The sequence below is a fragment of the Hyperolius riggenbachi genome, chromosome 2 (genome assembly GCF_040937935.1).
Source record: "Hyperolius riggenbachi isolate aHypRig1 chromosome 2, aHypRig1.pri, whole genome shotgun sequence".
Classification (NCBI taxonomy): Eukaryota; Metazoa; Chordata; class Amphibia; order Anura; family Hyperoliidae; genus Hyperolius; species Hyperolius riggenbachi.
In genome coordinates this window covers 352,828,815-352,856,513 of record NC_090647.1, presented here as the reverse complement: position 1 = coordinate 352,856,513, position 27,699 = coordinate 352,828,815, and the positions used below count along the sequence as shown (strand labels likewise).

Here is a 27,699-nt window from a genome sequence, read left to right as displayed (position 1 = left end):
AAACGGTCGTTCAGCTGATAACGCTGGTTTTGAAGGATCCGCTTGGCTGATCGGTTAAATCCAGTCTTATTAGCTAAACGATCGTTTGATCGATTTGACGTCCAAACGACCGGTCGTTCAGACGTCCAAACAACCGGTCGTTTGGAAAAATCAGATGTGTGTATGTACCTTAACTGGAGGCACTTTAACAGATCGGACTGCAATGACAAGCGCAGAAAGGGGAGCAAGGTAGGAGATCTACATTGATATGAAAATTAAAATTACATTTTTGCTCTAAAACATTAAACACATAAAAAAAAAGAATAAAAAACATAAAAACACTGGTCTAATGTCACTTAAAGACATAATTACACCTTGCTGAAGCAAACTCATAACATTTTTGGTTTGCGGGAAAATTAACACATTGATCACATTGCTTCTGAAGGAGCTGACGCAAGGAGCGATCCTCCCCAGGTCTCAGCGTGCAGGGGGGGGGGGGTCAACCAGCTTTCCTGCAGCTTCAGTAGCAGATGTAGACACACCCCCTTCCCCTGCCGCTACCGCTTTACATCCTCAGTCTTCTCCCGGCCCACTCCTCCAGAAAGTTGGATGACCGGATTCCCCTGTGCTGGATTGTCCGGCAGGATTCAAACATCAGATCTGCGGAAACCTGCAATGAAGAAGCAATGGGTGTTGCTTAGTAACGCCAGGTGTATACAGGAAGTAGACAGATGTAGCTTCCCGTATGCGGCTTGTGTTACTAGGCATTCATTGCAGGTTGCTGCAGACCTGAGGTTTGAATTCTGCCAGGCAAAACAGCACAGGAGGATCTGGTCATCCGCACTTTCAGGAGGAGCCTGAGGAGGTAAAGCAGTGATTGGGGGGGGGGGGAATTGGCTATATACAGGGGGTCTGACTATGTACACTGCCTATATACAGGGGGACCTGACTATATACACTGGCTGCATACAGGGGAAATCTAATTATATATACTGGCTACATAGAGGAGGGATCGGACTGACTATACACAAACACTAGCTATATACAGGACAGGGGGGATCTAACTATATTCACTGGTTATATACAGGGAGATGTGACTATACACAATGGCTATATACAGGGGGATCTGACTGTATACACTGGCCATATATACAGGGGTGTCTGACTATATACACTGGCCATATATACAGGGGTATTTGACTATATACACTGGCTATATACAGGGGGGGATCTGACTATATATACTGGCTATGTACTAAACGGCGATCTGGCTATATACTAAAGGGGGTCTGGCTATATACACTGGCTATATACTAAAGGAAGATCTGGCTATATATACTGTAATTGGGGATCATGTTGGTTACCTATCTTAAATGGGGGGTTATCTAGCTACCTATACTATAAATGGGAGGGGGGGTTGTGATCTGGCTATCTGTGCTAAAGGGGGGTTATCTGGTTATCTATTCGCTGCCACATTATATATATTTTGTCAAAACACTGCTGCATCCTGTGTATTTTCTAGGGAAACACTGCGCATTGTGGCTATACTACGCTAACTATACTGGGGGCAACTGTTCCATCCAGGCTACCTATACTGGCGGCACCTATACCTCGCATTACCCAACAGATTTTAACTGCTTACTTTTTTCATTGTAGCGGTCCTTTAAATTGATCCATGACAGACATATGATTATGTGCAGCACAAATTAAATCTTAAACACTCCTTTCAATATATCACTATTCAGTAAGTAATTACTGCCTATAGAATAAATTACCAATGCCGTCATCATATCCATCATCATCCTCATTCTCTAGCAACACAGCATTTAGCATTGTATACTACTGGCTTGATATATCAAAAAAAATCATAAAGCTAGCCTGAAGGATAACTATTTGATTAGTGAAAGGGCTCATCACAGTGAGTGTTTCTTGCCTGACCTTTGAAGTGATAGTTCTACTGTATAGTTTCCACCAGGTGTATTGTCAGTACATGAACATCTGCCTGCTAGCTGGGGCAGTCACATGTGTGTTTGCATTTATGCACTGTCATTCAACACTACAAATTCTCCCCTTACCCAAACACTCAATTTAAATGATGCATCTAATTCTGCAGGATTAAAGACTTATACATAATATCTAAAAATAAAAATGCATTCACAGTTCATATGCAGGAGTAGTTAAAAGAATATTTCAGCGTGTACCACTGTGCTGCTATATATTTCATCCTCATTGACAGCTGCAACCTGCTAATTACAGCTGTGCTCCTTTCCTTACCCTCTTATGTCGTTTTTACCCCGTTGCCACCCACAGTAACTCTACTTTAATTATATTAAAAAAGGAGTAACTTACAGTATTACTATTTACATCAATCTGTAATTTGGTGTTGTTTAAAACATGCTTTTCAATTTTACTTTAATCCAGATACAATGTTGTAAAATTGCTCAAAGCCGCAAATTTTACTTCTGTGAAACCAAGGAAACATTACACTGATTGTTTACACCTTCCTCATACTCATAGTGTGGAGTTTTGGGGGGTTAAACATATACTATATACTATACAGTATATATATATATATATATATATATATATATATATATATATATATATATATACCTTAAGAAAAACAAAAGTTTGCTTTCTTAAAACAGAAAGAATTTGCGATAATTCAGGTTGGAGTGAGCATGAGATGTCTCCCAGAGCAACACTGCTGAATATATGCAAATTAACCATTGTTGCCCTTAGAAGCTAAACACACCTCCAGAACCGCTGGAATGCAATGATGTGTCAGCTTGTTAATTTGTACAGAGCCATAATAATCCAACATGCATACAGACTGTTTCGGATTGTTTGATCCTCATCAGTGCATGACATTAATTTGGCTCTATGCTGTAGGGCTTGTAACACCGAGAGGTATCTTAAATACATCATGCCAGATTATTTTGTTACAGTTCTAGACTTGTGTTCAGTCTCTGAAAATGTAATAGTGGCTAGTGGCTGGATAGTGTAATGGTTAAGGGCTCTGCCTCTGACACGGGAGACCAGGGTTCGAATCTCGGCTCTGCCTGTTCAGTAAGCCAGCACCTATTCAGCAGGAGACCTTAGGCAAGTCTCCCTAACACTGCTACTGCCTATAGAGCGCGTCCTAGTGGCTGCAGCTCTGGCGCTTTGAGCTCAGCTCGTCCATTACCGCCGGAGGGCGCCGCTCAGGCCCCGCTGGGCCGATTTTGCAATTTTTTTTTTTAAAACATGCAGCTAGCACTTTGCTAGCTGTGTGTGGGATACGATCACCGCCGCTCGCCTCCGATCCGCCGCTACCCGACGTGAAAGGAGTCCCCCCCCGCATACCCCGTGCGCAGCCTGGCCAATTAGTGCCAGGCAGCCCTCTGGGGTGGATCGGGACTCCGGATAACATCACAAAGTCGATGACGTCATCACGATCGTCGCCATGGCGACGGGGGAAGCCCTAAAGGAAATCCCGTTCAGAACGGGATTTACGGATGGGCTAATGCGTCGGCGGCGATCGAAGGGTAGGGAGGGACGCCGCAGGGAGGGAGGAATCATGTAGCTAGCGCTAGGCTAGCTACATGATTTAAAAAAAAAAAAGCAAAAAATAGTGCTGCGCTGCCACCCTGGTGATGTTGATAAAACGCCAGGGTGGTTAAGGTGCATACACACGCACTACTGGTTAGAACGATGGGTCCGTCAGACCCTCCCGCTCAGCGGATCATTCTGACAGACTGTACACATGCACTACTGTCGGGAGAACGTCCGCCCAGCGGGAGGGTCTGACGGACCCGTCATTCTAACCAGTAGTGCGTGTGTACGCATCTTTAGAGGCAGAGGATCAGCACGATAGCCAGGCAACTGGTATTGTTTAAATGAAATAGATATGGCAGCCTCCATATCCCTCTCGCTTCAGTTGTCCTTAAACTGTATTGCACAAAAACTAGCAGCCCCAATAGCTTCTGGGTAATCTTGTTCATAGTGTTTGAACCTGTGTGAAAATCCATGATGCATACCAGTTCATGATGTTCAATTGATCTTGGTAGAAAAATCAATGGGGCCCACAGAACAAAGTGATGGAAAATCTTCATAACATTAGCAGAAGACTGATGGCGTGGTAGTGTTATTCCACATCAAAATAAAACCACCTGCATCCGCAAATTGGGTCAGTTACAATCTGCTTTCTAGTGGAAGGTATTTTGATTGTGCTTATCAGTGTTAAATGGGGGAGTCTATCTGGCTGTGTATGGCAACAAGCTTTATTTCCTGTATACAGCTGGGCTGAGGAATCATGGAGACTGCTCAGGAGCAAGCTGTGGGACTATGAGACCAGTAATCTTAGTGTAATTCCACTGCTACTGAGGAAAAAAGCAATTCCCTCCTGGTCATCCCTATTTATTGCAAGGATTACAACAAACATTAATTCTTACCCTATTGTGCAATCCTAGACAAATACTCTGCCGTTTTAGAAATTCACAGCTGGCTGCAACTGAAATAGATTTTCAATGATATTTTGTTGACAAACTGCTTGTGCAACACTGAAGTATATGAACAATTATTTTAGGGAAAGTAGAATTACAGTTTGAAGGATACCTTACGTGAGAGGGATATGGAGGCTGACATATTTATTTCCTTTGAAACAATGCAATTTGCCTGGCTGTGCTGCTGACCCTCTGCCTTTAAAGGCTGGTAAACACAATGCTATTTCCTGTCAGATCGACAGGCCAAATCAATCATTTCTGGCACGTCCAATCTGTTCCTGATTGAGAACATGATCGATTTTCAGATCACTATTGCACAAAATTGATAATGTTTTGATCGTGAGCAGATCAGACATGCTGGAAATTATTGACTCAACCCATCGATCTGATGGGAATTTGCATCGTGTACCAGGCCAGGCATAATACTTCTAGCCATAGACCCTGAACAATCACACAGATCAGATATTTAAAGAGAACCCGAGGTGAATCTTCGGGGTGCAGATAGGACACAGAGGCATGTTCTCTGCCTAATAACATGGCTCTGTGCCCCCCAACCGACACTCTCTGCCCCCCCCCCCCTAACGGCTGGACTATAAACCCCTCCCCCCCCCCAAGTTTAGTAACAAGATCTGTCGCTAACTCTGAGGTAAACACAGGGGAGAGGAATTCCCTGATCAAAACGCGCACCAGGGGCGTTCCTGCAGGGTTTCCTGAGCTGCCATTTGGCAGCTCTCTCTCCCTGTCCACGCCTCCTGCCGCTCCGCCGCCTCTCTGCACACTATAAGAGACACACAGTCTCAGTGCAGCGTCGTAACCCAGAGGTCACAAAAGGGAGCGGCAGTTTTTGCGGCAACCTGACCCGCGGATCAGGTAGCCTACTTTTTTTCCCCATTTTTTGAGCCTACTTCTTTTTAAGCCACCAGCAAGCAAGAAAATACTAAAAATAATTATGAATAATTATGAAAGTCGTTTTTTTATCTACTTTTTGGTATTTTTTTTTTAATTACAAAGCGCTGAAAAGTTATTTTAAAGAGAAGATGAAAAATATCTCCTAGGAGAAAAATTAGGAGTTGATTGAATAAAGGCCACTGTCTTCATTTTCTTATTGAGTCTACACTTTGAGCCTTATTTACTAAAGTTCTCCTAGGCTGAAAATTATTGTAGAAAATAAGCGATTCTCCAGACCTGGTCTAGGTGAATTTAAAATTTTGCAGCAATGAATTGCAACCCCTTACTCGGTCATATTAGACCACAGCAAGAGTTGCGGAGAGGTCAGGGAATTAACACTAAATAAATAAACAGACCCAGAACAGGTTCACAGAATCATTTCTAATGATTAACAACATCAGATTATCTCAGTACACCGGGTTCTTCATGTCTTTTCCTTCTGCCCTAGAACTCACACTGCAATCACAAATCTCACAACCAGCAATGAAGCCAATGAAATACAAGTCTGATCACTGGGAATGGCTGCATATTTAGAGAATCTGCCACCCCCATAACAATTCCTGGAAATGTAGTAGCCCGCTAATTAAGTAACATATTTGCTCCAAGTCTCCTCACTATCCACATGGAGCTCACAAATGTAATAATTAACTTGCTTTGGCTTTGCATGTAGTTAGCTCTGGTGAATATCTGCAGCATCCAGGCATAAGCAATGGTAACAGGTTTGACTCCATGCTGTGGATAGCTGCAAAGGGACCGGTCTATATGCTCCAAACTGCTAATTTAATTAAAACAATGCCATAAAAAATAAAACAGGCAAGTAAATAATTAAGTCATAGTAGTAACAATTCTTTAAACAACAATAAACCTGGGTAACAAACAGAATATATGAAGCAAATTTCCAAAGTCAGCTGGTATTTACACAGAGAAGTGCAGATGTAATAAAGAGAAGGTGAAAGTAAAGTAAGCCAAGCTGCTGAGTTTATGTGTTGGTCAATAAATGCATATATCACCTCAACTGCACTTACCGGTATATCAGTTCAACCAATAGGAAGCCTTGAAAGCTGAAACAGGGGGTGCTGCATCCTGATACTCTAAAAGTGCCCAATTTTAGTGAACGTTTGACCTTCCGAGTTGATAATTGTGAAGGAAGGAAATAATCATAGATCAGCCCCATAAATGGACATGAAAATATAACCATTCCAATTATTTCAGATTGAATCCATCCGCAAAACGGATTGATAATCCGATCCATAATCCAATCATTTGTTGTCTATTGAGACCATCAACACTCTCCAATCTGATGCAATTAACAGATTGTAAGGTTGACCGGTCGCTAAAATGGGTCATTAATAACCACCTTTAGCTACAGTAGTAATTTGCATACTTTTAAAACTATAAAAAAAGGACTCTGTATAGACCTGATGGGGTATGATGGGCACCTGGTAAAGTCCTGCTTTCAAAAAACGAATACAGTAGACAAGAAAGTAGACAAGAAAGTAAGGCTGCCAACAAATTAACTTTTGCAAACCAGTTTAGGATTGGTTTAAATGAAAGCCAACAAAAACTGACAATATTATATTACTGATTTGTCAGGAAAGACAGTTTGAACTGAAATGCAACTGTCATTTCTACAGTGGCTCCATTTCTCACACACTGCTGTAATTGTACCTTACAAGTAATAGGTTTACTTTAACATTAACTATGGAAAGCTTACATCATTATATCTCTGAGACACAAACTGTGACATAAAAACAATGTTGTACAAAAAACACATAACATAACATGGCTAATTTACTGCACAATGCATACCATCTAGATAACAATCAGTGACTACATATTTCTGCATCGCACGCACAGCCTGTATCTGCATGTTAGGTGAACACACCAGCTTTTTCAAAAGAATGTACTGAGAATTTTCAAATTTTTGAACGGGTACAGATATTTCTTGAACGTGGAATATGACGGTAGCAAACATAAATTATTGTGCCTGCTCATTCTACCGTAATGGGGAAAACAGTCTATGCAAATTGCAGTGCTATCAGGAAGCAAGGACCGTACCCCAGTTTATAGCGATAAAGGCCATGCCAATAAGTGTACAGGAAACTTGCTATTGCAACAGGGCACTAAGAGCAAATAAGCTACACTGTTACTTCTGCCATGATTTTATACGGATACAAGCATGAGACCGCAGTCCCTCAGGCATATTTGGTATGTGAGTGGAGCATTTGCTTCAGAACTATTACCTATTGAACCATCAGGCAGAGACAAAAGCTGCATAAAGGGCAATTCTATTTTGAAATTTTCTATATGAAATTTTCATTTGATCCAAAACTGTTAATTTAGGGTTTAATTCCAAAAGTAATAACATATGTCAATTCAAATATCTCAACAATGGATTGATTTTACCAACTATTTAATGAAATGTAATTGCACCACGTGTTAGTTCACAATGCATAACCAATGAGGTACTACAAGTGAAAAGTTCATTATTTTACATCTAGCCTAGCGCTGGAGGTAAGATAGCAAACTGCAGTTAGTGACTTTATGGAAAGGCTTACAGCACAAAGAGAGAGTGCAACCGAAAAGAGAGAGAAATAGGGAAGATGTTTAAAATATTTTTAAAATTACTGTCTATTTTGAAAAAATAACAGCGTTTATCGCAAGATTTGGAAAGGCCTATTCAGACCTTTCAATAGTTTGTCTGAGATATCCCATGTAACTTCGTTATTATGATATTGCTCTGCTGATCGTTGAGACCCATGTTGGAAGAAGCCTTTTGTTACACTGGACTATCTCTACAGGCAATGTTTTATGTTCAATTGTTGGGCTTATATTCTGTTCAGTAAAATATTTAAAAGAAAATTACTCTCCTATTGTATGGCACAAATCCACATGAAAAAATTACTATAATTCCATATGGGCAGTGGGAAGATTGATAGTGAGCCACACACAAATTGTATTAGTATGTACCCCTTTTGAAAGCCTGTTCTCTACAAGTACCCCCTGGTATGGTAAATGTTATCTTAAGTACCCTCTGACACCAATACATTTAAAAGTAGTCATGGTACTTGTTTATAAAAAAAAAAAAAAAACAAGCATTTATTATTGCCATTAATAAGCTAAAAATACTTATTTATTTATTTTTTAAAACTCTCAATTTTTTATACTTAAAGTATGCCTGAACCGTTTTTAAATTACATAATTTTAATGGTGTTTAAATTGTGGTGCTGTGACAATATGTCACAGCACCATCCTCCCTCTCCAGCGCTCCTCCGTGTCCCCTGCTCTGCTAGATGTGGATTATGGGAAGCTAGGAGGTGTCAGTTCTTCCTCCTCCCTGTACGTCCTTAGTCCTACCCCCTCCACTCACCACTTAAAGTTCCTGATAAGTGTTACAGCCCACGGCGTGCAGGGAAGCTGTGCTGTATGTGAGAGTGTGATAATAGAGGTTGGAACAATAGTGTACTAATACAGCTATTAGTACACTATAGTTCCGACTTCAGCACACACAAGACCAGCTCCCCTGCAGGTTGTGTACTTTAACACTTGTCAGGAACTATAAGCGGCGGGTGGAGGGGGGCGGTACTAATAAACTATGAAATGATAGGTATCAAGTGTAATTATAAACATATGAAGCTTTATTATATCAAAATTGGGAATAAAAATAGACCATACATTTAAAAGCAGGAAAAGTGTTGCAGAGTTTACAAAGTATACATTCCTGGCCGGCCATTGGATTGCACACGTCAGCTCATTCAGCACATTCAAACTCCCCCATGCTGCCTAATTATATAACGGTGCTGTCTGTACTTATTGGCTATTAGATATAGTTAGATCCAAGTGGTGGAAACTTCAATATTGCATCTAGTAGTTTTGGACTGCAGGATGTATTGTCCATACATGTAGCCGGTATCACCTCATACGCTTCAGCCTGCACATCGGTCTCCACGTTCTCCCTGGTCAGAACGCCGGTGCTGCTGCCCGCAGAGGCTCTCGGATAAAGTTTTCCCTGCTGAGAGCGGACGGGACGGCCAGGCGTATTTTAAACTCCGCCCACCGACGTGTTTCACGCCGTGGGCGTTTATTCAGGGTGTAACACCCTCCCCCTGTGCAGTCGATCTTATGCCATCAGGCACTCCCCTTTTGACGTCACTCGCCCCAATCGTTAGCTGTAACCTGCAATAATGGTAATACTTTTTTTCTTCTTATCATATGAGTAAGATTAAAGAGATCTCTTTAGGGGAGAGATCGCTTTTAATAGAATGCATTACTGTATATTATACACATCGCCTTTCAGCAAGTATTGAGTGGCATATTGCATATCAAAGCACACGGTCATCTTTCATTTTAAACTGTTGCTCAATTTTAAAAAAGAAGAACAGTAAGGTGTTTTTATAGTACAAGAGACGTCTGGAGGGTAATTTCTACCCGTAGCGTAGTTCATCACAAATTTATTTTCTAATGTATAAATATGTATATCCACTTTATCTCATAGAACAAAACTTCCTTCATTTATCTTCAAATTTATAGTATAGTCCATAACTGGTTCAAATGCATCTAGGTCTCTCAGTGGTCTGAATATTATTCACTCCTTAGTGTGGGTATCAACCAGAGTTTTATTCCAAAGTCAGTCAATTCTTGGCTGCCCTTTATCATACATCGCCTCTTAAAGGGATATCCCACTAATTCTTGATCTCAACTGCAGAGACTCAGAGTTTAACTAGACAACAGTAGATCTCCCATATGGCCTATTAGGACCTGACTGCTTTATGCATCCAATCAAGCATACGCATTCAAGCGCAGAAAAGCCCTCAGGTCCAATTCTCTATTTAGGCCATGTGGATACAAAGTGTTGAGCTTATATATCCAAATGGCCTCTTTGCAGTATGAGACGTCATCATAATCACCTTGTCTACCTGAGATATGCAATTTGTATATTCCTTTAACCTTGGTCCCAGTCAGATTGCTGTCATGGAATTCTGCATAATGAACTGCTAGAAAGCTCTTTTCTTCGTTTTTGTCTTCGATTAATCGAAAATGTTCTAGAACCCTGTCCTTCATCTATTCTCTATACTAAGGACTGACAGAGAGGAGGAAGAACTGACACTTCCTCCCCGCCCATATTTGACGTTCTGCTCAGTAGAATATTATGGCTGAGCAGAACGGGGCACACAGGGGGCACTGGAGGGGGAGGAAGGTGCTGTGCATATGTCACAGCACCACAAGTGAAAGCAGCATTAAAAGTATGTAACTTAATAAATACTTTAATTAACTACATAAAGCCTGAGTACCCCCTGTGGTATGTCTACCACATGTTGGCTTTATACCCTGTGTCATGTCCCTCCTGCAGGACCTGGATCCTTATAGCAATTTTTGACATTTATAAAGCCAGGTACACAGGAGAAAGTGGATTTATTGCCGTTTTCCAATTTTTTGCTGCTCTCTCGCTGCTGATTGACAATCCCTACACCTATTTATGCTCTCCCCTCATGCGATGTGACCCTGGGGCACCCTTGCCTGGCTATACTGGGGCACCCATGCCTGGAAATTCTGTAGGCACCCATGCCTGGCTATACTGTGGGCATGTGGGCACTTATACCTGGCAATACTGGGGGCACCAAAACCTAGCTATACTGTGGGCACCTATACCTGGCTATAAAGGGGACGGCTATTTTGAGGGCACCTATACCTCGCTATACTGGGGGCACCTATACCTCGCTATACTGAGGGCACCTATACTTGCCTATACTGGGGATGGGTAACTATACCTGGCTATACTGGGCATCTATACCTGGCTATCTGTACTGGGGGCACCTGGCGGTGAGCTCCATGTGCCAAAACCACCTGCTTCAGCACCTATACCTGGGGTGGGGGGGGGCATCCAAATTTTTGCAGGGGGGCCCAGTGATGTCTAGTTACGCCCCTATTCTGAATGCAAGTATCAGACAGTGTTACCCAAAACTATCTGCTGCTATATAACCCTTCTTTTCTACTATTTTTTTTCTTGAAGGAATAAGTCTTCTAATAATTTAAAGGTTTTATTTCACCACATATTTCCAAAGTCAAAGTTGTTTTTTTGTCTCTACACTTTTTTAAATAGGGTAAAAGGCAAACTCCAGTATACAAGGGGTGTGTTTGCTAATCTATAAGTAATGCTAATCTATAAATGGGTTCTCAGGTAGTTTAGCAGTTCATCTAAAACTTGGATTTTGGGGAAGGTGGCATATTTTAGAGAACTACAGAAGGCAACATTTGTCCAACAACAATGTACTATCTAGGTTATGCTGGCCATACATACACAAGAGCATTTGGACATGCCTGAACACTGTCACTGCCTGGAGGAATGTCTTTCAACAGCTGTCACAAAAACATGTATGTCTGGTAGGAGAAGGAAGGATTGCAGCAAACACCTTCGGTGCCAGTTTATCTCAAAGGAAAAGATTATAGATTACACAGTCCAATCCATCCCCCATCTGCAAGACTGGCTGGTTGGTGAGCATATGCTGATTCTATATACTATTAGTGGTCTGCTTTATGATCCTGCTCCTCAGTGCAGGGATTCCTAACACATGCATGCCAACAACACCGGAGCAGGAACATTCATGGAAGGATTGAAGAGAAATATTTCTTTGCACTGATTGTATGTGGCCTAACAAACAACTACACTCTAATGTGTATGTACCTGCGAGATGCAGTCTTCAGAAATTGTTATGATCACAGGTTTCAGCTCATAATATGTATTGTTTTCGTGAACGTCAATTGAATGTCTCAAATAGAAATAATATCATGAAACATGAATCAGCCGGGTTATTCCACTAGTGATTAGCACTTAACACCAGATTGTTTTGGCCTAAGCATGTTTAAACCTCATATCAATTCTTCTGATTTCATTTTAAACCGCCTGGCTGTGCAGTATTTTTACATCCCATTCTTTTTTTGTGAAGAAAACCAAGCTAGACTGCTGAACAGGATATTTGACAGATAAGATAAGACAGGCTGTCAAATATAATTATGTGACTTTTAAAGGCGTACACTAACATTAGAAGAGGAGTGCTTACTGCAGAAATACACACAGAAAGGCAATATTGTAAAAGTTTGTTAAACATTACCAAGCAATATCACTGTGGTAGATCAACAGACAATATTTGGTGCTCAGGACACTTCCGGGACTGACAGAACCCTGCAACTGCCTTATCAATGACAGACCGGCTACACAGCAACAAAAGGAAAAAGATAAAGGAAATAGTACCTACACTATGGAATTCCAGACAAAACATTTTTTTCAGCTACAGATTAAAGTGGTGTAGAATTAGAAGGTGCCTGTTCTCTCTAGTTTTGTTCTGCTCAAGACTCAACGTCAGTTCCCAGCAGGGTGAGAAGTACTGATCAGACAACTTGCAGACTATGGAAGTTTCTGTTCAGCAGGAAATAGTAATAGCAACAGCTTTTAACGTCCTATCAATTAATCAAGATCAGATAAATTTACACATTTGGCAGATATTCGATCTGCAGTTTGAGGCTTTGATTTGCCTTTAGGTGTTTTCATTTCCTATTGAGCAGAATTCTAGATTTCATCTTCTCTTTAGCACTAGTGATTAAAGTTACCTGAACCCGAAGAGGTGAGACTCTTCCTAAGGGTGGGTTCCCACTTGCTTAAAAAACATACCCTTTTTGTAGCGGACAGAAACAGAGAAATGGATCCCAATGTTAAAAATACTGGTTGTCTTCACTTGCAAAGAAAAACTGATCTGTGGGATATATTCATGAAAACTGAATGGAGAGCCTGAACTTGGCACTTTTTCCAGAGAGCGGATCCCCACGGAGGAAATGAAAGGCAATGCAAAAACGGACCTTCCTTAACTACTTGCCGACCGCGTCACACCGATGGGCGTAGCCGCTGCGGCAGCCCCAGGACCGCCTAACGCCGATCGGCGTAAGGTCCTGCGGGCCTGTTTTGCAGGAGACCGCGCATCTCCGCTTGGTAGGCGGTGCTCCACGCCACCTTCCAGTCTATCGCCGCTAGGAGACTGTTAGACTGCGAAATCGCCGTCTTTTCAGTCCATACAGCGCTGCGATCTAAAGCTGTCTAAGGTGTGACACAGCTGTCCCCTCCAGAGGCTCAGGGGTGATCGGCTGTCATAGGCTGAAGCCTATGACAGCCGATCACAGTGAATGGCTGGTGGCCGGGCGGGTTTAAAAAAAAAAAAAAAGGAAATTTATTAGGAAAATAATAAAGATAAATATTTGTAAAAAAAAACAAAAAAAACACTGGGGGAGGGATCAGATCCCACCAATAGAACGCTCTGTTGGTGGGGAGAAAAGGGGAGGGGGATCAGTTGTGTGCTGAGTTGTGCAGCCCTTATAGCTAGACCTTAAAGCTGCAGTGGCCAATTTAGCAAAAAATGGCCTGGTCTTTAGGGGGGTTTAACACTGCGGTCCTCAAGTGGTCAAAGGACTATCGCCAAAATCATAAAATGTAAAATGTATGTAAACACATTCAGATAAAAAGTACATTTCTTACAGAGTAAAATGAGGCATACATTTTTTTCTCCTATGTTGACGACACTTACAGTAGGTAGTAGAAATCTTATGAAACCAACAGGTTTTGGAGCAGCCTATCTCCTCATGGGGTAATCTCAGGGTTTTCTTTATTTTCAAAAGCACTTAGCAAATGGCAATTGCTCTGTCCAACTGCCAAAAACTGTGAAGTGAGCAGGGAGGCTGGCCAGCTTCTTTGTGTAAATCTTTTTCAGGGAATGCCTTTATAAAGAATAAAGGCCATGCTGAGAATCACCCAGGAAGAGATGGACTAGCCCAAAACCTGTCGGTTCTGTCAGATATCTACTGCCTACTGTAAGTGACAGCAACATAGGAGAAAAGTAATTTATGGCTCATTTTACTCTGGGAGAAATGTACTTCTTATTTGAATGTGTTTACATGTATTTAATTTTTTCACGATAGTGGTCCTTTAACACAGAGCTCTGCACACAAATCATATGTCAAAGCGAAGTGCCTAAACGTCCTGCTCCTCCCCTCAGCGTCATTTTTGCAGACTTTAAAACAGGGCTTCAAACATGCTGACCAAGCAGTATTTTAGTGGTACATTAACCGCTTGCATACCAGTAATAGAAATGGCTCGAACCTCCGAATTTAGGTTCGTGAACCTCGAAAGCGAACTTCCGCAAAAGTTTGCGAACCGGTGAACTCCGCGAACCGCAATAGACTTCAATGGGCAGGCGAAATTTCAAAACACCAAACACTAATTCTGGCCACAAAAGTGATGGAAAGGATGTTTCAAGGTGTCTAACACCTGGAGGAGGGCATGGCGGAGTGGGATACACGCCAAAAGTCCCGGGGAAAATTACAGATTTGACGCACAGCAGGGTTTTAAGGGCAGAAATCACATTGCATTGCTAAATTGGAGGCATAAAGTGCTTTAAAACATCTTGCATATGTATACATCAATCAGGTAGTGTAATTAGTGTACTGCTTCACACTGACAGACCAAACTCACTGTGTAACGCACCACAAACAGCTGTTTGTGTAGTGATGGCCGTGCTGGACTGGTGCGCACCATGGCGAGAGTGCAGACGATGGCGGTTTTCAAGCCCATAAGGTCGGGCTGAGGTAGCTCAATGACAGAACAACAGTGACTGTCCAGCAGATCGAATTTGGTCTGTCCACAATGAAGCAACAACCTTATTATCTTGGGTCAGATATGCCCCCAACACACTCATTTAGCCGGTCATTGCTTCATTGTGATACGCAAGCCCCTTCATCGCGGCAAGGTAACAATCACGAAGGGGAATTGACACATGTAGATGCCTTTTGTTTTGTTGTTGCAGCCGCAGTGCAGCCAGAAAAATTAGGCAGGCATGTACACGCACCAGTAAAATTATTATAGCTGCCGCTGCTAGCAGCGGCATTAAAAATTCAGGAATCCACCTGGAGTCCTGGACCATGTTGGTGGTGGTGGAGAAGGCAGTCAAGCGGCCTGCAGGCAGAGATGCTGTAGGTGGGGACTGACTTAGTCTACGGGAAGGCCTGACCGTGCTTTGCAGACCAGGCATCCATGGTCAGATGTACCCTTGACCCAATGCTGTGTGCCAGAGATGACACCACTAGCCTTTCAACATCACGGTACAGTTTAGGTATCGCTTTTTTTGCGAAATAATTGCTGCCTGGTATCTTCCACTGCGGTATGTGGCTTTGCTTTTGTGTGCTGCTTTTCCTCAGGTGGTCATCCCATTGCAGTTTGTGCTTTTTCATCATGTGCCTTCGTAAGGCAGTTGTCCCTACGCGGGTCTTGGTCTTTCCACAGCTCAATTTTCGGTGGCAGGGAGTACAGATTGCATCGCTCTCATCTGTGGCAGACACACACAAATAATGTCCACACCGCTGAGCCCTGGGATGATGGCTCTTTGGTGATGGCTGCAGACTGAGTGTTAAGTGGGGAGCCAGAATCAGACCAGGAGGAGGAAGATATGTCACGCTTCCGTGCGGAAGCTGAGGAAGATGAGGTGTTCTGTGTTAAATAGTCAACTACGTCCTGACAATATTGGGGGTTGATGGCACGTGCCTTCTTCTGAACACTGTACTTTGGTCGAGGGTCACACAAATTCATGACAGCATGACCTCAAACAGACCTGCCGGCTGGCCTGCCTCTGGCTCTGCCTCTGCCTGTTGTTTTGTCCATATTGGAGGGATGAAGCGAAAGGTATGCACTGATTTGACTAATACAATGTGCAGTCACACATATGCAGTGAAAGGTATACACTGACTGCTGGTATAATGCATTGTGCAGTCACACAGATGCAGTAAAAGGTACTGACTGCTGGTATAATACAATGTGCAGTCACAAAGATGCAGTGAAAGGTATACACTGACTGCTGTATAATGATGAGATGAATGCACTTGAAATCCTATAACGACAATCTGTTATGGAGGGCAAGTGTGACATCCATTCAAGTGAAATTTATGCACTGAGTGGTATAATGCAATGTTCAGTCACACAGGTGCAGTGAAAAGGTATGCACTGACTGCTGGTATATAAAACAGGGTGCTGTCACACAGATACAGTAAAAGGTATGCAGTGACTGCTGGCGGTATAATGCAATGTGCTGTCACACAGGTGCAGTGAAAAGGTATGCAGTGACTGGTATATAAAACAACATGTGGTCACACAGATGCAGTGAAAGGTATGCAGTGACTGCTGGTGGTTTAATGCAATGTGCAGTCACACAGGTGCAGTGAAAATGGATGCACTGACTGCTGGTATATAAAACAGTATGCAGTCACATAGATGCAATTAAAGGTATGCAGTGACTGCTGGTATAACAATGTGCAGTCACACAGGTGCAGCGAAAGGTATGCATTGACTGCTGGTAGAACAATGTGCAGTCACACAGGTGCAGTGAAAATGGATGCACTGACTGCTGGTATATAAAACAGCATGCGGTCACACAGATGCAGTGAAAGGTATGCAGTGACTGCTGGTATAACAATGTTCAGTCACACAGGTGCAGTGAAAGGTATGCAGTGACTGCTGGTAGAACAACGTGCAGTCACACAGGTGCAGTGAAAGGTATGCAGTGACTGCTGGTAGAACAACGTGCAGTCACACAGGCGCAGTGAAAGGTATGCAGTGACTGCTGGTAGAACAACATGCAGTCACACAGGTGCAGTGAAAGGTATGCAGTGACTGCTGGTAGAACAACGTGCAGTCACACAGGCGCAGTGAAAGGTATGCAGTGACTGCTGGTAGAACAACGTGCAGTCACACAGGTGCAGTTAAAGGTATGCAGTGACTGCTGGTAGAACAATGTGCAGTCACACAGGTGCAGTGAACGGTATGCAGTGACTGCTGATATCACAATATGCAGTCACACAGGTGCAGTGAAAATGGATGTACTGACTGCTGGTATATGAAACAGCGTGTGGTCACACAGATGCAGTGAAAGGTATGCAGTGACTAGTATTATAATACAATGTGCAGCAGTCACACAGGTTTAGTGAAAAGGTAGGCACTGAATGTGCTGGGCCTGGCACAGTATAGCAATTAGCAAGGGCCAGCTGCGATAGACAGGGCTGTATATGCAGTGTCAGTGGGCCATGCAAAAAAAAAAACACATCACAAGAACATTAGCTCTCAAAAGAGCTGTTTTGGGGTGCTTTTCAGCAATAAATATCAGCAAGGAGTGAGCTAACAGACCTCCTAACTATTGCTTTCCCTATTTCTCCAATGTCTCTCCTTTCTCTCACTAATACAGCAGCACACAGATTGAGAAAATGGCCAACGCTGCTACCTTATATGGGGGGGAGGGCTCCAGGAGGGAGTGCAGCTGCCATGTGTCTGCTGACTGTGATGTAGAGGGTCAAAGTTTAGCCCAATGATGTAGTATAGGGGTGGGTCGAACTTGCATAAAGCTCACGTTTCAACGTGAACCTGCGTTGTTCGCGCGAACAAGTTCGCATGCGAACCGTTCGGGCCATCTCTAACGAGTAATCTCATATTAACATTCAGTACATTAACATGTAAGCATGTAAAATGGTATATTAACATTTAAACGGTACATTAATGGTACATTAAAAATAAAGCGGTATACTAAACAAGGCCATATGGGTAAAAAATTGCTTGATACAGCAAACCACTCCCACTTCTTTCCTATACATTATCATTATAGAAACACCCATGAAGGAAGGACATGTTTTTGACGTGTGTAAATGTACTGGAAACGTATGCTACAAAAGCACAAATTTTGAAAGATGGATCTGTTTTCAGGAGAACGGGTCCATTTAAAACGGATTTGATCTGCATCTGCTCTAATGTGAACCGGCCCTAAAAAGTATTGAAAAAGTATTTTTTTTAATGGAAGGGTAAGGCCCCGTTCACACCTGAGCGTTTTGCCGGCGATTTTGGCAAAACGCTCAAGCGCTAGCGCTTTTGAAAGCGCTAGTGCAATAGAAACTTATGAGCCCATTCTCACTTGGGCGATTTGCATTAATCGCAGGCAAATCGCTAAAATAAAATGTGTATCCTGCACCATTTTCAGGCAATTTTCCCGCGATTGCGTTTAGTGCTACAAAAACGCTAATCGCGATTGCGGAAAATCGCCCCAAGTGTGAATGGTGATTTTTGGCATTAATTGCCAAAAATCGCCAGAGCAAAACGCTAGCAAAATCGCTAGCGTTTTGCGTTTTGCAAGTGTGAATGTGGCCTCAAGACTTAGTTTGTACAGAAATGAGATGATCATCAACCAAAATTTATGGCTATGGTGCGCCAGGATGTTTGACTTTGGTGCGATGATCGTCAAGCTAAGGCATCTGCCTGGATGATTTTGTTCCTTGAACTGTAACTGTATTCCTCCACAACTCCTCTTCCCTCTATTCTAAAATAGTTACAATCTAACATTTGTAGCAGAATTTAGAATTTCTCTACCTGATTCTCTAAATGACATCTGAGCATCCTTGCAGAAGTATATGAATTGTTTCCTTGGTTTTATGCTTAAGTGCTCCTCCACCACTCACACAAGATAAATAGCCCACTTTTGCAGAAATAAATGATATTTAGGTAACATTTTACATACCCCCAAATGCTGCTCTTGTTGTCTTTGTGTCTGATTGTGAAAAGGCTTTCTGGGAGTGTCCTTGATTAACTCTAACCTATTGGGGCATTTTAGGGCAGGTAACGATGGAGAGGTAAGTCTAGCTGTACTGATCAGCGAAAGCACAATATCCAGGTAAATCTAGTGAAGATTGTTTCCTGACCAGCTTTTCAGACAACACAAAAGTTGTGGTTTGGTGTCAGAGAAAATATCATAGAACATGGCAGCAGTGATTTTCAGAAAACTGATTAAAAAAATGACATGTAGTCAGTGGCATGGGCGTAACAATAGACCCTGCAAGGGATGCAGCCACAGGGGGCCCAGAAGCCACAGTGGGCCCCGTGGGGGAGAAGTTTCTATTCCATGTCCTGAGAGACTGACAACTAATGACATGGAATGAAAAAAAATGTTTGCTTTCTGCACAATAGTTCTGATGACTGCATCTGCTCAGCCACTGATAAGGAATCATACAAAGTTTTGCAGACAAAGATTTGTAGATGGTCCCTTTTTCAGGGTTCAGCAGCCTTTTGTGTACAGCGCCCAACCCCCAACCTCTCTACCCCTCCCCAAGTGCTCTGTACTGTAGTAATGCTGGAGAAGTCTGCATGGGGAAAACACATTCAAGTGTGCACTAGCCAATTGAATAACATTGGCTTTTAGTTTACCTGTGCAGAAAGCGGGGGGCATCCAAAGTTTTGCAGGGGGGCCCAGTGATTTCTATTTATGCCCGTGGTCAGTGGTGTTACTCGGGGGGGGGGGGGGGGTAGGTCCAGGATAACCCCTTCCCAGCCAACCACCAACAAGTCACGTTACTACAAAAAAGTATTATTAGTTTTGTTTACCCTGGTGAGGTTGGATGTTCATAGGGTAAGAGAGGGGTGGCACCAACCCTAGCTAGTGCCGCCTCTGCATGTAGTGGCTGGATAATGAGTTACAGAAAGCTGTAAAGTCATTGCAGTCATCTGTGATATGCACAAATGCAATGTTGCTACTTATATTTATTTATATGAGCTTAAATGTACACAGAGAGGTTAAAGTACACAAGAACTGAGAGGGATATGGTGGCTGCCATATTTATTTGCTTTTAAAGGGAACCTAAACTTAGAGGCATATGGATGTTTCCTTTTAAACAATACCAGTTGCCTGGCTTCTTGCTGATCTCTTTAGTAATGGCTGAATCACACACCTGAAACATGCATGCAGCTAATCCAGTCTGACTTCAGTCAGAGCACCTGATCTGCATGCTTGTTGAAGGGCTATGGCTAAAAGTATTAGAGACACAGGATCAGCAGGAGAGTCAGGCAACTGGTATTATTTTAAAAGGAAAAATACTTGTCAGTTTAGGTTCCTTTAAACAAGTTCAGTTGTCTGGGATTGTGCTGATCTCTTTGCCTGTGATAGTGTCTGAATCATACGCCTGTAATGCTAGGTATACACAATACAATTTTCTGACAGATTTGTCAGATCGATTATTTCCAACAGGTCCGATCTGATTTCCAATTGATTTTCCAAAAATCAGATCGGACCTGTTGGAAATAATCGATCTAATGTACGGTAAATAGAAAGGACCGTAGATTAAACCAAAAAAAAGTTTGTGCAAGGTCTTATGGTACCCAAAAATATCAAAAATCTTTACTGACACAATTACAAAGGGATTCCATAAAATATCTCTGCGAGAAGCTCCTTATGAATATATAGAATTTTCCAATACAGGAATATAGCAATCAAAGGATAAATGTAGACTTAGTGCAATAATAATGAGGCAACGACACGCTCGTTTCGGGCACACAAGGCCCTTCGTCAGGCCCAATGCACAGAGCACTATTTATTGAACCCGTGAACAATGCATGACAGGTGCATCAGAGAATGGAGTGTTAGCACCTGGGTTTATTCCTAATCCGCCATCAGGATCGTGCAATGTACATCTGGTCGGTGCAGATGTCTCACTCTCACCCCATTCTCTGATGCTCCTGTCATGAATTGTTCACAGGTTTAATAGATAGTGCTCTGTGCATTGGGCCTGACAAAGGGCCTTGTGTGCCCGAAACGAGCATGTCATTGCCTCATTATTATTGCACTAAGTCTACACTTATCTTTTGATTGCTATATTCTTGTATTGGAAGGTTCTATATATTCATAAGGAGCTTCTCGCAGCGATATTTTATGGAATCCCTTTGTATTTGTGTCAATAAAGATTATTGATATTTTTTTATTTCATAAGACCTAGCACAAACTTTTTTTTGGGTCTGCGAGTGGGTGAAGTGGATGACCCTAAACAGGACTGAAAGTTTTTTTCTCCTTTTCCTGTATATGGCTGTGTGGCTGAAAAGTGTAATGGTTAAGGGCTCTGACACAGGCGACCTGGGTTTGAATCTCGGCTCTGCCTGTTCAGTAAGCCAGCACCTATTCAGTAGGAGACCTTGGGCGAGTCACCCTAACACTGCTACTGCCTATAGAGCGTGTCCTAGTGGCTGCAGCTCTGGCGCTTTGAGTCTGCCAGGAGAAAAGCGCAATATAAATGTTCTGTGTCCGTGTCTATATGTAAAAAAGACTTTACTCCCAATTATACTATTACTGGAAATAATTGATCTGACAGTAAATCTGTCAGAAAATTGTATAGTGTGTACCTAGCATAGCAAGCATGCGGCTCATCTTTTCAGGTATTAGAGACAGAGGCTCAGTATGACAACCAGGCAATCTGCATTGTCTAAAAGGAAATAATTATGTCAGCCTCCATATCCCTCTCAGTTCAGGTGTGCTTGCAATTATTGCATATTATAGAATATTATATCTTTGTTTAGCTAACCCCCCACCCAAAAAATAAACAAAAAAAATTAAAAATATTTGTTTTACAAATGATTATTTATTGGGCAACGGATTAAAGAATGATTATAAGATATAGAGCAGTTGAAAAGCTGCGTAACAACAGGAACATTTTATATATGAACGCAAAGCGACTCCATGTGCAAAATCAATTTCTCATAGCATATTTATGGCTTTAACACAATAACAGCACATTATTAATACATAAAATGACTGCAGCCTAAAGAGCTGTTAACTTGCATTTAATTAAAAGCGTATTTCACTTCTTAATACTAAGGACTTACTGCTGCTATTAGGAGTCAATGGTTTTTAACCACTTCACCACTGAGGGGTTTTACCCCCTGACCACCAGAGCAATTTTCACCTTTCAGCGCTCCTTCCATTCATTCGTCTATAACTTTATCATTACTTATCGCAATGAAATGAACTATATCTTGTTTTTTCCGCCACCAATTAGGCTTTCTTTAGGTGGGACATTATGCCAAGAATTATTTTTTTCTAAATGTGTTTTAATGGGAAAATAGGAAAAATGTGGGGAAAAAAAAATTATTTTTCAGTTTTCGGCCATTATAGTTTTTAAATAATGCATGCTACTGTAATTAAAACCCATGAAATTTATGTGCCCTTTTGTCCCGGTTATAAAACCATTTAAATTATGTCCCTATCACAATGTTTGGCGCCAATATTTCATTTGGAAATAAAGGTGCATTTTTTTCAGTTTTGCGTCCATCCCTAATTACAAGCCCATAGTTTATAAAGTAACAGTGTTATACACTCTTGACTTAAATATTTAAAAAGTTCAGTCCCTAAGGTAACTAATTATGTATTTTTTTTAATTGTAAATTTTTGAATTTTTTTTTAATTACAAAAAAAAAAAAAATGGGGAGTGTGGGAGGTAATGAGTTAATTTTTTGTGTAAAAGTCATTTATTTGTATGTGAAAAATGTGTAGGGTGTAGTTTACTATTTGGCCACAAGATGGCCACAGTAACTTTTTGCTTTATTGCGACCTCCAAGCCTCCTTCCGGAAGCTTGGAGGAAGAATAAGGAGGCTGGACACGTGAGTTTCTTCTCACAATGATCGCGCTGCCCATAGGAGAGCAGCGGGTCATTGTGGGGCTTAGATCAACGAACGGGAATGGATTTTCCCGTTCATTGATCTCCGGGCGAGCGGGCGGCGGCGGTTTTACTAGCGGCGGGCGGCGTGTTTACGAGCGGGAGCGCGGACAGCGTCGGGAACGCGGAAAGTACGTGTTTCTCCGTCCCTGGTTTTTAAAGGATGGAAAAAGGGGCGGAGAAATACGTACGCGCGGGGGTAAAGTGGTTAAAGTTGAATAGCAGACAATTAGAAGTTGTGCTGTTTCAGTCGATTGAGACAAGTCCCCCACCCCATCAAGGAAATTGCCTTCTTAAAATAGAAGTTATGTGTAATTATTAAGCTTTATGTGTGCATGAACACACTTCTGTAATGCATTACTTCTGCTTAGTGAGGGGCAGCACGGCGGCATAGTGGTTAGCACTCTTGCCTTGTAGTGCTGGGTTCCCGGTTCTAATCCCAGCCAGAACATGCAGTTTCTATGTTCTCCCCGTGTCTGCGGCGGTTTCCTCCAGGATACTTTAATTGGCTTTCCCCTAAATTGGCCATAGACTACGATGCATACATACATAGGATATAGACATATGACTGTGGTAGGGATTAGACTGTAGGCTTCTCTGAGGGACAGTTAAGCAACAAGACAATATACTCTGTACAGCGCTACGTAAGATGTTGGCGCTATGTTTGTATGTTCTCCCCGTGTCTGCGGCGGTTTCCTCCAGGATACTTTAATTGGCTTTCTCCTAAATTGGCCATAGACTTTGATGCATACATACATAGGATATAGACATATGACTATGGTAGGGATTAGACTGTAGGCTTCTCTGAGGGACAGTTAAGCAACAAGACAATATACTCTGTACAGCGCTACGTAAGATGTTGGCGCTATATAAATACTAAATAATAATAATTTTTGCAGTGTCGCTAATGATCACTTATAAACAGTGCTTCTATTTTAATAACTCGGAACTAAGGTTGAATTTATACTTTTTTTTCTGCCCCTGGGCCAACCTTAATTTGACTCCCTATCCATGTGTAGCAGCTGCCCTCCCCTTGCATGTGCAACCCCTCTTCCATGGGTAGCATTCATGTACATCAGCCCCTCTCTATTATGTAAAGCTCTCTTGCACAGCATCTCCCTTCTACCATTTGTCCTCCATTTGCAGGCCCCCTTTTCCATTTGAAACCTCCCCTTCCATATGTAGCAATCCTTCTTCCATCCATGTCCAGCCCCACCACCTTGGGCCTCCGCCACCCTAGGCCTGTGTTGCCTTTTCTATATCTTGGCCCTGATCATACCTTTGGAATGGCAACAACAGCTACTCTCCATGATCAACATTTTTTGATACCCGGGCCCATATGCAATTCACCTTTTCTCCTTAGTTTTCTCCTAGGTGATATTTTCACAACTTGTCATAAAATGCCTTTTAAGCCACCAGCAAGGAAGAAAATACTCAAAATAAATTTGATAGTAACTTTTCACTAACTTTTGGGTACTTTGTCAATTTTAAAATGCTGTAAAGTTAGTTTAAAGAGAAGATGAAAATTATCTCCTAGGAGATAACTCAGGTGAAAAAGTTAATTGCATATGGGCCTTGGTTGTCCAGACTGGTTCTAAAAAGTGTATGCATCAGTCTGGCACACAGTCATTTGGCAACTCGGTATTAATACCCAGTGACCCATGGACCACCACCCTCCCACACACCAGTAGCCTAAATCAAATCTTCAGCATTTGCTTTGCCTAACCTGAACCAAAATCCCTTCTTTGCAAATACCCAATAGTCCTAATCTTAATCTGGTGTCTCAATTCCTTCCTGTCTGGTGCCTAACCGCCTAACACTAACTGACACCCGAAGCCTAACCTAATGTTTAAATGTTACCCAATTCTAATTTATCTTGCGATCTTACATTTTCCCTATCCTCATCTGCTACCTTCCCCTGTCTCTATCAAGTAAACCTAGCTAACCATTAACTTAAAGTGTCCCCAAGTCATTACATTGGGCCCCTAATCTTTCGGCTAAATTCACACTATATGTATTACAAAACTTTTGTTATTTGTAATCTATAATGTGGGCATAACCAAACGCACACTCTGCACATTATAACGAGCAGGTTCTTTTCATAGCATGAAGAACTGCAATGTAACTTGCACAGTATTACCAACGTTGCCCAGAAAGGCACTGTAGAAAGTGCGTTTCCATGATGCAGTCCGTTACAACGCAGACATGTGAACACGCTCATATAAATTGTATGGGCAGTATGTAGCAACGCAGAGCAAAGCAATGTGCATAGTGTGAGTGCATCCTACTGATACTTGAACTTTTTAATCAACACTTTAATAATCTATCTATTGATAGAGCCTACTATGCATTGTCTACCCGTGACATCCCTTGCCTAGCTGACACAGTGCCTTAATAAACTGCTTCATACATAAAATGCTGAAACATTTCCACTTGGCGCCAAGACACTATGCTGAAACAGCACTGAGAGCCCAAAGGCAGAAGATAACTGATCCATTACTAATATCATTAACATCTTGCTTTGAATATAGTGAAATATGTACTGAGTAGGTATATAATAGTTTATGACAGAAAACATGAGGAATTACTAACATAAGTGAGAGTTAAACACTAGTGTTGTTGCAGCAGCCTTATCATCAGCATAAATACAATGTGAAGTTTTAAATACCTTATTCTACAATGCCACGTAACAATGAATGGGGATAGCTAAAATAACAACCGTCAAGCCTTTATCTACGCAAGCTGCTCTCTCCCCACCTTAAGCCATAGCTGCACATGTGCTGCCCGTGTCCATTCATTCTGCATAAAGCCAGTAATCAGAGAACTCACACTGAACTGTAGTTTTAGGTCCTCTGGTTGAATTTGAGACCTCTTATTATGGGTGTTATACACAGTGCACAGACAGGTCTTGCCCACACAGGTTATGCTTCCGCCTGTGTCACACGTTTACCTAGTTACCTGTAATAGTATGCAGGGGAGAGGGAGGGGGTCACTGGGTGTGTTTATTTAAAATAGCCAATCAGACTGTAAACGGATGTTCAGTTATTTACCTTTGGAGACTAAAGAAAATGTAACCCTTTGCACACTCAACTACATGTTTTCTTTTGTGCTCCCAGCAAGTCCGTCTGTCTTAACGGAAAAAAATTGAGATTGCATTGCCAATTATTGTGTAAAAGCACTAAATTATAAGCAGGACTGCCCTACACCTGCAATAGGCAACTACTATCACTAGGTAACAACAAATACCTCTATTTTTTACATTCTAAAGTGTAAAAAAATAAAACAAAACAAAAAGTACTATAACCTTATTTTGAATGGTTAAATAAATTACATTTTGTAATGTAAGCTTTCAGAGACATAGTCTCTTTCTTATATGCAATATTTATTGTTTCTTCCTATTAATAGTTTTATCACAGCTACCAGGGCACACAACAATTTTCTCTGCTTCTGATCCTCAGTCTCAGACTCGCTTTTTCAGTGTCACCGATATGGTTGGTGTGGCAGGTGCGGGGCACAGTGACACACCAGGGCCCATATGCAATTAACTTTTTCACACAAGTTTTCTCCTAGGACATAATTTTTCATCTTTGATTTAAAATAACTGTCCAACACTTTTCAACTAAAAAAGTACCAAAAAGTAAATGAAAGAGTACTATCAAAATTATTTTGAGCATTTTCTTGCTTTCTAATGGCTTAAAATGTATTTTATTAACAAATTTAAAAATATCACCCAGAAGAAAACTCAGGTGAAAAAGTGAATTGCATATGGGCCCAGGTGTCACTATCAGAGGGTTGACACACGGGGGTTAATGCGGAGTAAGCACAGCAGAGAAAAATATCTTACCTGACCTGTCTGGCCGGAGTGCCCTGAGTGCCCTGCCAGTCCATGCCCCCCCCCCCCTGGGAATTGGGGGGGTTCACAAAGGCTTAGGCCACCTGATACTGCTATCAGGGTGATGTGGGGGCCACAATGGCCAACTAATACAGATATCTGGATATGGGGGGGCACAGAGGCCCTCTAATACATCTGTGGGGATAGGGGCACAAAAACCACCTAGTACATCTATCTGGGGAATTGGGGCGGGCACAAAGACCACCTAGTACATATTTCTGGGGAATTGGGTGGGCACAAAGACCACCTAGTACATCTATCTGGGGAATTGGGCGGGCACAAAGACCACCTAGTACATCTATCTGGGGAATTGGGCAGGCACAAAGACCACCTAGTACATCTATCTGGGGAATTGGGGCGGGCACAAAGACCACCTAGTACATATTTCTGGGGAATTGGGTGGGCACAAAGACCACCTAGTACATCTATCTGGGGAATTGGGCGGGCACAAAGACCACCTAGTACATCTATCTGGGGAATTGGGCGGGCACAAAGGGTACCCAATATTGCTGTCTAGGAGATTGAAGAGGGTACAAAGGCCACCTAATACTGCTATCTGGGGCATGGGGGCACAAAAGCCACTGAATACTGTCAGCAAGTATCATGTAGGGGTTCATCTCCATTCAGAGCTCCATTTCACCTACGGTAAAACCAGCTCTGTTCCTAACAGAATGTATACTGAAATGGAAAGATTTTTTTTAAAAAACATTACATCATAAAATGACTCGTATAACACTTACACAAGCTAAAGCATCACTTTTCTAAAATAAACCTGCAGGGTACTTGTCATCACCCTGTAATCTAATGCATTATTATCACCGCTGTAAGCGATGTCCATTTGCAAAGCCTTTACA

The 27,699-nt window shown here is 42.0% G+C and overlaps 1 protein-coding gene across 14 annotated transcripts in view; it reads right to left on the bottom strand.

The window, feature by feature from the left end:
- PLEKHA6 (pleckstrin homology domain containing A6) overlaps window positions 1-27,699 on the bottom strand; it is a 273,958-nt gene that overhangs the window by 226,212 nt on the left and 20,047 nt on the right. The window contains exon 1 of one of the 14 annotated variants that reach the window (XM_068269619.1): window positions 25,783-25,846. The exons of 12 other annotated variants lie outside the window; for them this stretch is intronic. The gene's annotated coding sequence lies outside the window, so the exon portion shown is untranslated. Of the gene's footprint in view, window positions 1-6,436; window positions 6,571-25,782; window positions 25,847-27,699 lie in introns of those variants that run through there. One more of the 14 variants, XM_068269621.1, reaches the window with a different exon arrangement.